Raw genomic sequence first — 11191 nt, 5'->3', positions numbered from 1 at the left:
GAGCTTTACGCACGATGGACTGGGCTGTATTTACTACTTTTTATAGGCTTTTCTGTTCAAGATCATTGGTGTTTCAATACCAGACAGTGACACAACCAGTCAGTATGCTCACCACTGTGCAACTATAAGTCCATCAAAATTTTAGATGACATATGAATCTTCGCAAACTTCTAAAAAAAAATACAGGTGCTGTTGAGCCTTCTTTGTAATGGCTTTTACAAAGAAGGCTGGACCAAGGACAGATCCTCTGAAATGATAACACTGAGGAATTTAATGTTGCTGACCCTCTCCACCTCTGATCCCCGATCAGGACTGGCCCGTGGACTTCAGTTTCCTCCTCCTGTAGTCAATAGTAAGCTCTTTGGATCACTTATCAAAGTGCCAGCATTGGAAAGAGTCCAGAGGATTCAAGAGAATGATCCTGGGAATGAAAGGGTTAACGAATCAGGAGCATTTGGTGGTCATGGAGTTTAGAAGAATGAGGGGGATCTAACTGAAACCTATTGAATATTGAAAGGACTTGATAGTGGACATGGAGAGGATGTTTCCTATACTGGAGGAGTCTAGGACCAGAAGATACAACCTCAGAATAGAAGTATGTCTCTTTAGAACCGATGAGGAGGAATTTCTTTAGCCAGAGGGTGGTGAATCTGTGGAATTGATTGCCATGGCTGGCTGTGGCGGCCAAGTCATGGGGTATATTTAAAACAGAGGTTGATAGGTTCTTGATTAGTAAGGTCACCTAAGGTTACAGGGAGAAGGTAGCAGAATGGGATTGAAAAGCATAATAAATCAGCCATAATGAAATGGTGGAACAGATTCAATGGGCCAAATAGCCTCACTCTGCTCTCATGGCCTTTGAAGAAGGGTTATAAACCTCTAATGTTAAATCTGTTTCTGCTTTTCCGTTTCTGATATTTTTGTGTCATTCTCTGGTACTTTTTCTGTCTTTAACTCTGCTTCTGGCTTAGCTCGACTGCAACTGAAATCCTTATGTCTACCGTTGCTGCTTCTGGACTTGATGGCTGCAATATACTGCTGGCAGATTTCCCAGGATCTACCGCTATTAATTGGATTTCATCCAGAACACCGTCGCCTGTGTCCTCAGTTGGACTGGATCCTGTTTAAGCAGTGCTTAAATTAAATTGGCTTATTATTGTCCCATGCACCAAAGTTCAGTGAAAAATCTGTCTTGCATGTTGTCCATTCAGATCAATTCATTACACAGTGCATTGAGGTAGTGCAAGCTAAAAACAATAATAAAGGGCAACAGCTCCAGAAAGGGCAGTGCAGTACACATTTAGAACATAAAAATGTACAGCACAGCACAAGCCATAATGTTGAGCTGATCTTTCAACCAGCTCTAAATCACTCTCACCCTTCTATCCCACTTAAAGCCCTCCATTTTTCTATCATCCATATGTGTAAGAGTTTCTTAAATGTCCCAAATATATCTGCCTCTACCACTGTCCTGGGCAGGTCATTCCACACCCCCACAACTCTCTGTGTAAAAAAAAACTTACCTCAGTCATCCCTGCTATACTTTCTTCCAATCACCTTAAAATTATGCCCCCTTGTATTAACTAGTAAGTAGCAAGGTCACAATGAAGTAAACTGTGATGTTAATAGTCCATCTTATCATACTGTGGGATTATTCAATATCTTATAAAAGCGGGGTAGAAGTATCAATTTTATTTTATCTTCTTAACGGTAACAGGCCCTTCTGGCTGAATGAACCCACGCTTTCCAATTACACCCATGTTTAACCTACTAACCCACATGTCTTTGAACTTTCTCTCTCTAGTTTCTTGTGGTCACGATAGAGCACCTTCCGTATGAAGCCATGATGCATCCGAACAGGATGCTTTCCATGTTGCATCGATAGCAATTGGTGAGGGTCAAAAGGGACATGTTAAGTCTACATTATCTTCTGGTCTGCTCCTTCAGCAAGGCATCAGATACTCTAATGAATTTCTACAGGTGAACGTATCCTGACTGCATCATGGTCTGGTACGGCAGCTCATGCTCATTATAGGATCTTGGTCCAAAATATCGACCGTGACTCTACCTCCACAGATGCTTTGTGACCCACTGAGCAGTTTGTTTTTGTTTTGCTGTAAATGCAGGTTATTGTGCTTTGGCCACCTTTCTAGTCCTTTACATATGAAATAGAAGGATAGAGATAAGCTTTACCTGTCACATGTATTTCGAAGCATACAGTGAAGGCAGTAATTTGCATCAACGTCCAACACAGTCTGAATATGTGTGAGGGCAGTCCACAAGTGTCCATGAACCCATAAGATATAGGGGCAGAATTAGGCCATTTGGCCCACTGACTCTGCTCCGCCATTTTAGTCTTCTCTTCATGCCCTGACCAATCAAGAATCTATCAACCAGTGCCTTAAATTTACATACAGACTTGGCCTGTGGCAACGAATTCCACAGATTAACCACTCTCTGGCTAAGGAAATTCTTACTCATCTGTGTTCTAAAGGGACAGTCCTCTATTCTGAGGCTGTCCCCTCTGGTCTTAGACTCTCCCACCATAAGGAAACATCCTCTCCACATCCACTCTATTTCAAGGGCTTTCACCATTCGATAGATTTCAATGAGGTTACCCCTCATTCTTCTGAATTCTAGTGAACACAGGCCCAGAGCCTTCAAACGCTCTTCATATGAGAAGCCATTCAAACCTGGAATCATTTTCAGAAAACCTCCTCTGAACCTTCTCCAGTTTCAGCACACCCTTTTCAAAGATAAAGGGCTCAAACCTGTTCACAATACTCCAAGTGAGGCCTCACCAGTGCTTTATAAAGTTTCAACATTACATTCTTGCTTTTATATTCTAGTCCTCTTGGAGTGAATGTTAGCATTGCCTTTTCCTTCCTCACCACAGACTCAACCTGCAAATTAACCTTTAGGGAATCCTGCACAAGATCCCTTTGCACCTTAGATTTTTGAATTTTCTCTCCATTTAGAAAATAGACAACCCTTTCATTTCTACTACCAAAGTGCATGACCATACACTTCCCGACACTGTATTCCATCTAGCATTTCTTTACCCATTCTCCTAATCTGTATAAGTACTTCTGTAGTCTCTCTACTTCCTCAAAACTACCTGCCTATCCACCTGTCTTCGTACTGTCTGTAAACTTTGCAACAGAGCCATCAATTTCATCATCTGAATCATTAACATATAACATAAAAAGAATTGGTCCTAACACAGACCACTGTGGAACACCACCAGCCAACCAGAAAAGGCTCACATTAGTCCCACCCTTTTCCTCCTGTCAGTTAGCCACTGCTTTATCCATGCTAGAATCTTCCTTGTAATACCACGGCCTTGTATCTTGCTAAGCAGCCTCATGTGTGACACCTTGTCAAAGAGCTTCTGAAAATCCAAGTACACAACATCAACCAATTCTCAATTGTCTTTCCTGCTTAATGACCTTTTTTTAGTTGTGTTCTGCTGATATTTGAAAGCTTGCCAATCATCTAACTTCCAACTAATTTTTGCTCTGTTATATTCCCTCTCTTTGACTTTTATTAATGCCTAATATGATTGAGTTCAACTTGAAATTTGATGAGGGAGAAAGTCTGATGTAGCGGTATTTCAGTGGAGTAAGGGAAATTACAGTGGTATGAGAGAGGAGTTGGCCAAAGTAAATTGGAAGGAGCTGCTGGCAGGGATGTCAGCAGAGCAGCAATAGTGTGTGTTTCTGGGCAAAATGAGGAAGGTGAAGGACATATGATTTCCAAAAAGGAAGAAATACTCAAATGGTAAAATAGTACAACCATGGCTGATAAGGGAAGTTAAAGCTATTGTAAAAGCAAAAGAGAGGGCATACAACAAAGCAAAAATTAGTGAGAAGATAGAGGACTGGGAAGTTTTTAAAAAGCTACAGAGAGCAATTAAAAATCATTAGAAGGGAAAAGATGAAATATGAAAGCAAGCTAGCAAATAATATCAAAGTGGATAGTAAAAGTTTTTCAAGTATGTAAAAAATTAAAGAGAAATGAGAGTAGATACAGGACCGCTAGAAAATGAGGCAGGAGAAATAATAACGGGGAACAAGAAGATGTCTGATGAATTAAATGAGTATTTTGCATCAGTCTTCACTGTGGAGGACACTAGCAGTATGCCTGATGTTGGAGTGTGTGAAGAGAAGTGGGTGCAGTTACTGTTACAAGAGAGAAGGTGCTCAAAAAGCTGAAAGACCTAAAGGTACATAAGTCACCCGGACCAGATGAACTGCACCCTAGGGTTCTGAAAGAGGTAGTGTAAGAGCTTGTGGTGGCATTAGAAATGATCGTTCAGAAATCATTGGATTTTGGCATGGTGCCAGAGGACTGGAAAATTGCAAATGTCACTCCACTCTTTAAGAAAGGAGAAAGGCAGTAGAGAGGAAATTATAGACCAGTTAGCCTGACTTCAGTGGTTGGGAAGATGTTAATTAAAGAGTCAATTGTTAAGGACGAGGTCATGGAGTATTTGGCGACACAGGACAAGACAGTACAAAAGTCAGCATGGTTTTCTTCAGGAAAGATCCTGCCTGACGAACCTGTTGAAATTCTTTGAGGAGATTACAAGTAGGATAGATAAAAGGGATCCAGTGGATGTTGTATATTTGGACTTTCAGAAGGCCTTTGCCAAGGTGTCACACATGAGACTACTTACCAAGTTAAGAACCTATGGTATTACAAGAAAGTTACTAACGTGGTTAGAGCATTGGCTGATTGATAGGAGGTAGCAAGTGGGAATAAAAGGATCCTTTTCTGGTTGGCTGCCAGTGACTAGTGGTGATCCGCAGGGGTCTGTGTTGGGACCACTTCTTTTTATGCTGTATATAAATAATTTAAATGATAGATGGCTTTGTTGCCAAGTTTGCAGATGATACGAAGATTGGTGGGGGGGCAGGTAGTGTTGAGGAAACAGGTAGGATGCAGAAGGACTGAGACAGATTAAGAGAATGGGCAAGAAAGTGGCAAATGAAATATAATGTTGAAAGATGCATGGTCATGCACTTTGCTAGTAGAAATAAATGTGCAAACTATTTTCTAAACAGGGAGAAAATCCAGGAATCAGAGATGCAGAGGGACTTATGAGTCCTAGTACAGAACACCCTGAAGGTTAACTTGCAGGTTGAATCGGTGGAGAGAAAGGCAAATGCCATGTTAGCATTCATTTCGAGAGGTCCAGAATACAAGAGCAATGATGTGATGCTGAGGCTTTATAAGTCAAGTCACTTTTATTGTCATTTCGGCCATAACTGCTGGTACAGTACACAGTAAAAATGAGAACGTTTTTTCAGGACCATGGTGTTACATGACACAGTACAAAAACTAGACTGAACTACGTAAAAAAAAACACAGAAAAAAAACTAGACTACAGACCTACCCAGGCCCTGGTAAGGCCTCACCTTGAATATTGTGAACAGTTTAGGGCCCCTCATCTTAGAAAAGATGTGCTGTTATTGGAGAGGGTCCAGAGGAGGTTCACAAGGATTATTCCAGGAATGAAAGAGTTATCATACGAGGAATGTTTGGTGTACTTGCTGGAATTCAGAATGATGGGGGTGGGGGGGGGGGGGGGGGGGGAAGGAAGAATCTTATTGAAATCTTTCAAATGTAGAAAGGCCTAGACAGAGTAGATGTGGAAAGGATGTTCCCCATGGTGGGAGAGTCTAGGACAAGAGGGCACATCCTCAGGATAGAGGGGCACCCTTTTAAAACAGAGATGCGGAGAAATTTCTTTAGCCACAGGCTGGCAAATTTATGGAATTTGTTGCCACGTGCAGTTGTGGAGGCCAGGTCATTGGGTGTATTTAAGGCAGAGATTGATAGATTCTTGATTGGACATGGCATCAAAGGTTATGCGGAGAAGGCCAGGAAATGGCGTTGAGGAGGAGAAAAAAAAGGGATCAGCCATGATTGAATGGTGGAGCAGGTTCAATGGGCCAGTTGGCCTAATTCTCCTTTGTCTTATGGTCTTAATGTTGGCTTTGATTTCTCTTGTTAGCCACAGTTGTGTCATCTTGTCTTTAGAATACTACTTCCTCTTTGAAATGTACATATCCTGTGCCTTCCAAATCGCTTCCAGAAATTCCAGTCATTGCTAATCTATTGTCAGTCCTGCCAGTGTTCTTTTCCAATCAATTCTGGGCAACTCCTTTCTCATGCCTCTGTAATTCTCTTTACTCTAGTGTAATACTGATATATTTGACTTTAGCTTCTACCTCTCAAACTGCAGGGTGAATTCTATAATATTATGATCACTTACCCCCAAGGGTTCTTTTACATTAAGCTCATAGGCTTTCTAGAATTTCCCCCTCTTGGAATCCAGCAACACATCTTGTCCCTTTGGGATGCATTTTCTATCTCCTGTTATAATTTGTGGATCACATCTTAACTACTGTTTGGGGATCTGTATACAACTCCCATCAGTGTCCTTTTACCCTCGCAGATCCTTAGCTCTATCCACAATGACTCAACACCTTCCAATTCTATCTCACCTCTTTCTAATGATTTGATCTCTTTTTTTTTTACCAACACAGCAACGTGGCCCCCTCTGCCATCCTACTCGTCCTTTTGATATAATATGTATCCCTGGATATTAAGCTCCCAGCTTTAATCCTCTTTCAGCCATGATTCAGAGATGCCTGCAACATCATATATGCTAACCTGTAACTGTGCTGCAAATTAATCTACCTTATTCGGTTTACTGCATGCATTTAAATATAACACTTCCAGTCGTGTATTCTGATTTTGTTCACCTTTTACATTGCAACTCATCCTGCTGACTGCAATTTTGCCCTATCATCAGCCTCTTCTTGCTAGGAGTCTTACTACACATTGCCCCTGTTTGTAAACCAGTCACCTCATCTTCAGCACTGTCACTCCGGTTCCCATCCCGCTGCCAAATTAGTCTAACCCTACTCAAACAACTCTAGCCACCCTGTCCACAGGATATTGCCCCCCCCTCCCCGATTCAGGTGTAACCTGTCCTTTTTGTACAGGTCATACAGTGTCGCTATGCTTCTGGCACCAACGTTAGTAAGAAGCAACTTCCTAACCCGAATGTCTTTGGAAAGTGGGAGGAAGCCAACGCACCTGAAGGAACCTCACGTGGTCACAGAGAGAATGTACAAATTCTTTTCGGACAGTGAAGGGAATTGAACCCTGATCTTTCTGTTGGCACTGCAAAGTATTACAACAACTGCTACGCTACGTACTGTCCTATGGTTATATGGCCCTTGAACCTGCTCCTCCTTTCAGTGTTGATCTAACCATGGCCACAATTCCATTTCTGTGCACCTAACTCCTGTTCTTTATTATCCAAAAGTCTGCCTGTCCCAGATAAATTTCATCTTTAGAGCAGATGGACTGTAAAGACACCAACATTAGACTATTGTTTATTACCTACTGTTCCACCTTCAATACTATAATTCCAAGCAAGCTCATCACCAAATTCTGAGACCTAGGAGTCAATGCTTCCCTCTGCAACCGGATCCCTTGACTTGCTGACCAACAGACCACAATCTGTGAGTATTGGCAGAAAAACCTCTACCTTGATTATTCTCACCCAGAAGGTCGAAATCTCTACTCCTCCCCCCTATACACTCATGACTATGTGGCCAGGCTTTGCCCTAACTCCATCTATAATTTTGCAGATGGACTGTTAGATCAAATAACGATGTGACATCGTGTCATGACAACCTTTCCTTCATCGTCAATAAAACAAAAAAACTACCGGTAGTCATTGGCAAACAAGAGAAAATCTGCAGATGCTGGAAATCCGAGCAACACACACACAAAATGCTGGAGGAACTCAGCAGGCCAGGCAGCATCTATGGAAAAAATACAGCTGACATTTTGGGCTGAAACCCTTCGGCAGGAGGACTGGTCACTGACTTCAGGAAGGTGGGTGGTACACATTATCAATGGTGCTGAAATTCAGAGATTGGGAGTTTAACCCTACTTTAGGAGTGAACATCCTGCCTGGAACTGATAGGAGTCGATAGGAGTCCAGCCACACAGATGCCTTGGCCAAGAAAGCTCAAAAAAACACTTTACTTCCTCAAGAGGCTAAAGAAATTTGGCATGTTCATTTTGACCCTTGCCAATTTTTAGCAATGTGCCATAGAAAGCATCCTATCCTGATACATCAAGACCTGGTAAGGCAAATACTGCTCTGCCCATCTTCAGAGAATTGTGGTCATCACAGAAACCAGCCTCCCCTCCATGGACGCTATCTATACTTCTCACCGTTTCGGTAAAGTAGCTGACACCACTCTCTTCTCCCCTCTTCCACTGGGTAGAAGATACAAAAGTCACAACGTTTGTATCACCAGGCTCAAGGAGAGCTTCTACAACTGGATTCTTGTGCTCACTATCTAGCTCCTTATGATCTTTTCACTGTATCGTCACATGTCACAGTACAAGAGCCTGCAGATGCTGGAATCTGCACTAACACACACAAACACTGGAGGAGCTCAGTGGGTCGAGCATTATCTGTGGAAGGAAATGGACAGTTGGAGTTTAAGGCTGATAGCTCCAGCCGGAGTAGAGCTGATCCATTTGAGCCCAGTTGAAGGCTCTCGGCCCGAAACATCGCCGGACCTATTTCCCTCCATAGAAGCTGCCCGACCACGGAGTTCCTCCAGCATTTTATGTGTTGCTTTACGGCGTTTTCACTTTGAGGGGCTTGAAAACCGGCCTCCACTGCACGGACTCACGTCTACACGTCCCGCTGCTGCAAAATCAAACAGCCCACCCACAGCAGACAGTCCTCTTCCCCCCCCTCCCAACAGACAAAATCGAAGGCACTGCGCAGATACAGACGCAGTGAGTGGGTTCCCGTTCCGCGCCGCATTTTACCACAGCTACTCGGGGAAGCGATACGCTCGAACGCAGTAACACCGCTATTAACATAGAAAACTTACAGCGCAATACAGGCCCTTCGGCCCACAAAGCTGTGCCGAACATGTCCCTACCTTAGAACTAGGCTTTACCCATAGCCCTCTCTTTTTCTGAGCTCCATGTGCCAGCCGGGAGACTCTTAAAAGACCTTATCGTTTCCGCCTCCGGCAGCTCATTCCACGCACTCACCACTCTCTACGGTAAAAAAAAAACTCACCCCCGACATCTCCTCTGTACCTACTTCCAAGCACTTTAAAACTGTGCCCTCTCATGTTGGCCATTTCAGCCCTGGGGAAAAGCCTCTTACTAGCCACACAATTAAAGCGAAACTTAAAAGTGGATCTCTGCAGGCCTGAGCTTCCATCGATTCGACTCGCTAACGAACGAGCGCTGGAAAAATAAACTGGATTACCTGCTGCTGCGTCTAATCCCGCGGGAAATTAGGGATGTTGTACACTAGTCCTGACAGAAACGTGGCTTTAAGACGCCATTTCAGAGTCGGCCGTCTAGCTGGAAGGAAGTCTCATGTAAGTCTCTTTCCAGGTGGACAGAAACTCCGGCGAGACTCGTGGAACTTCTGTGCGTCTACGTTAGTAATAAGAACTGCAGATACAGATTTCAATGGTGAAATGCAGGCTCTTCTTGCTGAGTGAGTTCAATGCCATTGAAATTACTGCTGTTTACATCCGCCCCCCTCCCGTGCTAGTGGTGGGGAAGTGCTGCAGGAGCTGTATGGCGCCATCTGCGACCTCGAAGTCACTCAAGCCGACGTTCTCGGTGACTGCAATCAAGCCAATTTAAAAACAGTCCTGCCAAAGTTCTACCAGCATGACAACTTCACACCCAGAAGAGGGAATATTTTAGTCCTGGTTTATGTCAACGTTACTAGAGCCTACATGGCTGCCCCGCCCCACCCCACCCTACATACTCAGACCACATACAGTATCCGTTTTTCTAGTCCTGCCGTAGAGACCGCCAGTTAGACAAGTCAAACCAGTTTCAAAGGAGATCAGAACTGTTTCGAAAGAAAGGACTGCTTATGATCATCAGGTCAACATTGATGTGTATACGGGATTGGTGACTGCCAACATAGGAAAATGACAGCAAAAAGACAGCATACTGTGCAAATACAAAACTAAATAATAATTAGAAGTAAATAAGCTATAAATATTGAGAATATGAGATGAAGAGTCCTTGAAAGTGAGTCCATATAGATTGTGAAACATTTCAATGATACCCTTTGGTTCAAGAGCCTGATTGTTGAAGGGTAATAACTGTTCCTGAACCTTCTTCGTCATGGCAGCAGTGAGAGGAGAGCATGACTTGGGTGCTGAGGGTCCCTGATGATGGATGCTGCTTTCCTGCAACAATGCTTCATGTAGATGTGCTCAATGGTGGAGAGGGCTTAATCCTTGATGGACTGGGACAGATCCAATACTTTTTGTGATATAGTGCGTCCGGTGCTCCCGGTGCAGCCTTCTATATATTGGTGAGACCCGACGCAGACTGGGAGACCATTTCGCTGAACACCTACGCTCTGTCCGCCAGAGAAAGCAGGATCTCCCAGTGGCCACACATTTTAATTCCATGTCCCAATCCCATTCTGATATGTCTATCCATGGCCTCCCCTACTGTCAAGATGAAGCCACACTCAGGCTGGAGGAACAACACCTTATATTCTGTCTGGGTAGCCTCCAACCTGATGGCATGAACATTGATTTCTCTAACTTCTGTTAATTCCCCTTCTTACCCCATCCCTTATTTATTTATTTGTTTGTTTGTTTGTTTATTTCTTTTCGCTCTCTCTGTTTTTTCTCTTTCATTCCCTCTCACAATCACTCCTTGCCTGCTCTCCATCTCCCCCTGGTGCTCCCCTTTCTTTCTCCCTGGGCCTCCCATCCCATGATCCTCTCCCTTCCCCAGCTGTGTATCCCTTTTGCCAATCACCTTTTCAGCTCTTAGCTTCATCCTGCCCCCTCCTCTCTTCTATCATTTTGGATCTCCCCCTTCCCCCTCCCACTTTCAAATCTCTTACTATCTTTTCTTTCAGTTAGTCCTAACGAAGGGTCTCGGCCTGAAACGTCGACAGTGCTTCTTCCTATAGATGCTGCCTGGCCTGCTGCGTTCCACCAGCATTTTGTGTGTGTTACTTTTTGTATGATGTAGGATTGTGGGACAGGATGACTCTTAAGGTCAGCAAGAGCTTCCCATGCCACCAGGAAGGTAAAGCGTGAGAACACATAGAAGATCCACAGATAGCTTTGTGGCACCA

General features: G+C 43.6%; 1 protein-coding gene across 4 annotated transcripts in view; it reads right to left on the bottom strand.

The window, feature by feature from the left end:
* The window catches only part of dglucy (D-glutamate cyclase), a 96448-nt gene extending 86783 nt beyond the window's left edge, over window positions 1–9665 (bottom strand). Inside the window, exon 1 of one of the 4 annotated variants that reach the window (XM_073039394.1) lies at window positions 9332–9665. The gene's annotated coding sequence lies outside the window, so the exon portion shown is untranslated. Of the gene's footprint in view, window positions 1–8993; window positions 9061–9331 lie in introns of those variants that run through there. The other 3 variants (XM_073039392.1, XM_073039397.1, XM_073039395.1) reach the window with 3 other exon arrangements.
* Between the last annotated feature and the right edge of the window lie 1526 nt (window positions 9666–11191).

Source organism: Hemitrygon akajei, chromosome 3 (genome assembly GCF_048418815.1).
Source record: "Hemitrygon akajei chromosome 3, sHemAka1.3, whole genome shotgun sequence".
NCBI lineage: Eukaryota > Metazoa > Chordata > Chondrichthyes > Myliobatiformes > Dasyatidae > Hemitrygon > Hemitrygon akajei.
This window is presented reverse-complemented; position numbering and strand designations above follow the sequence as displayed.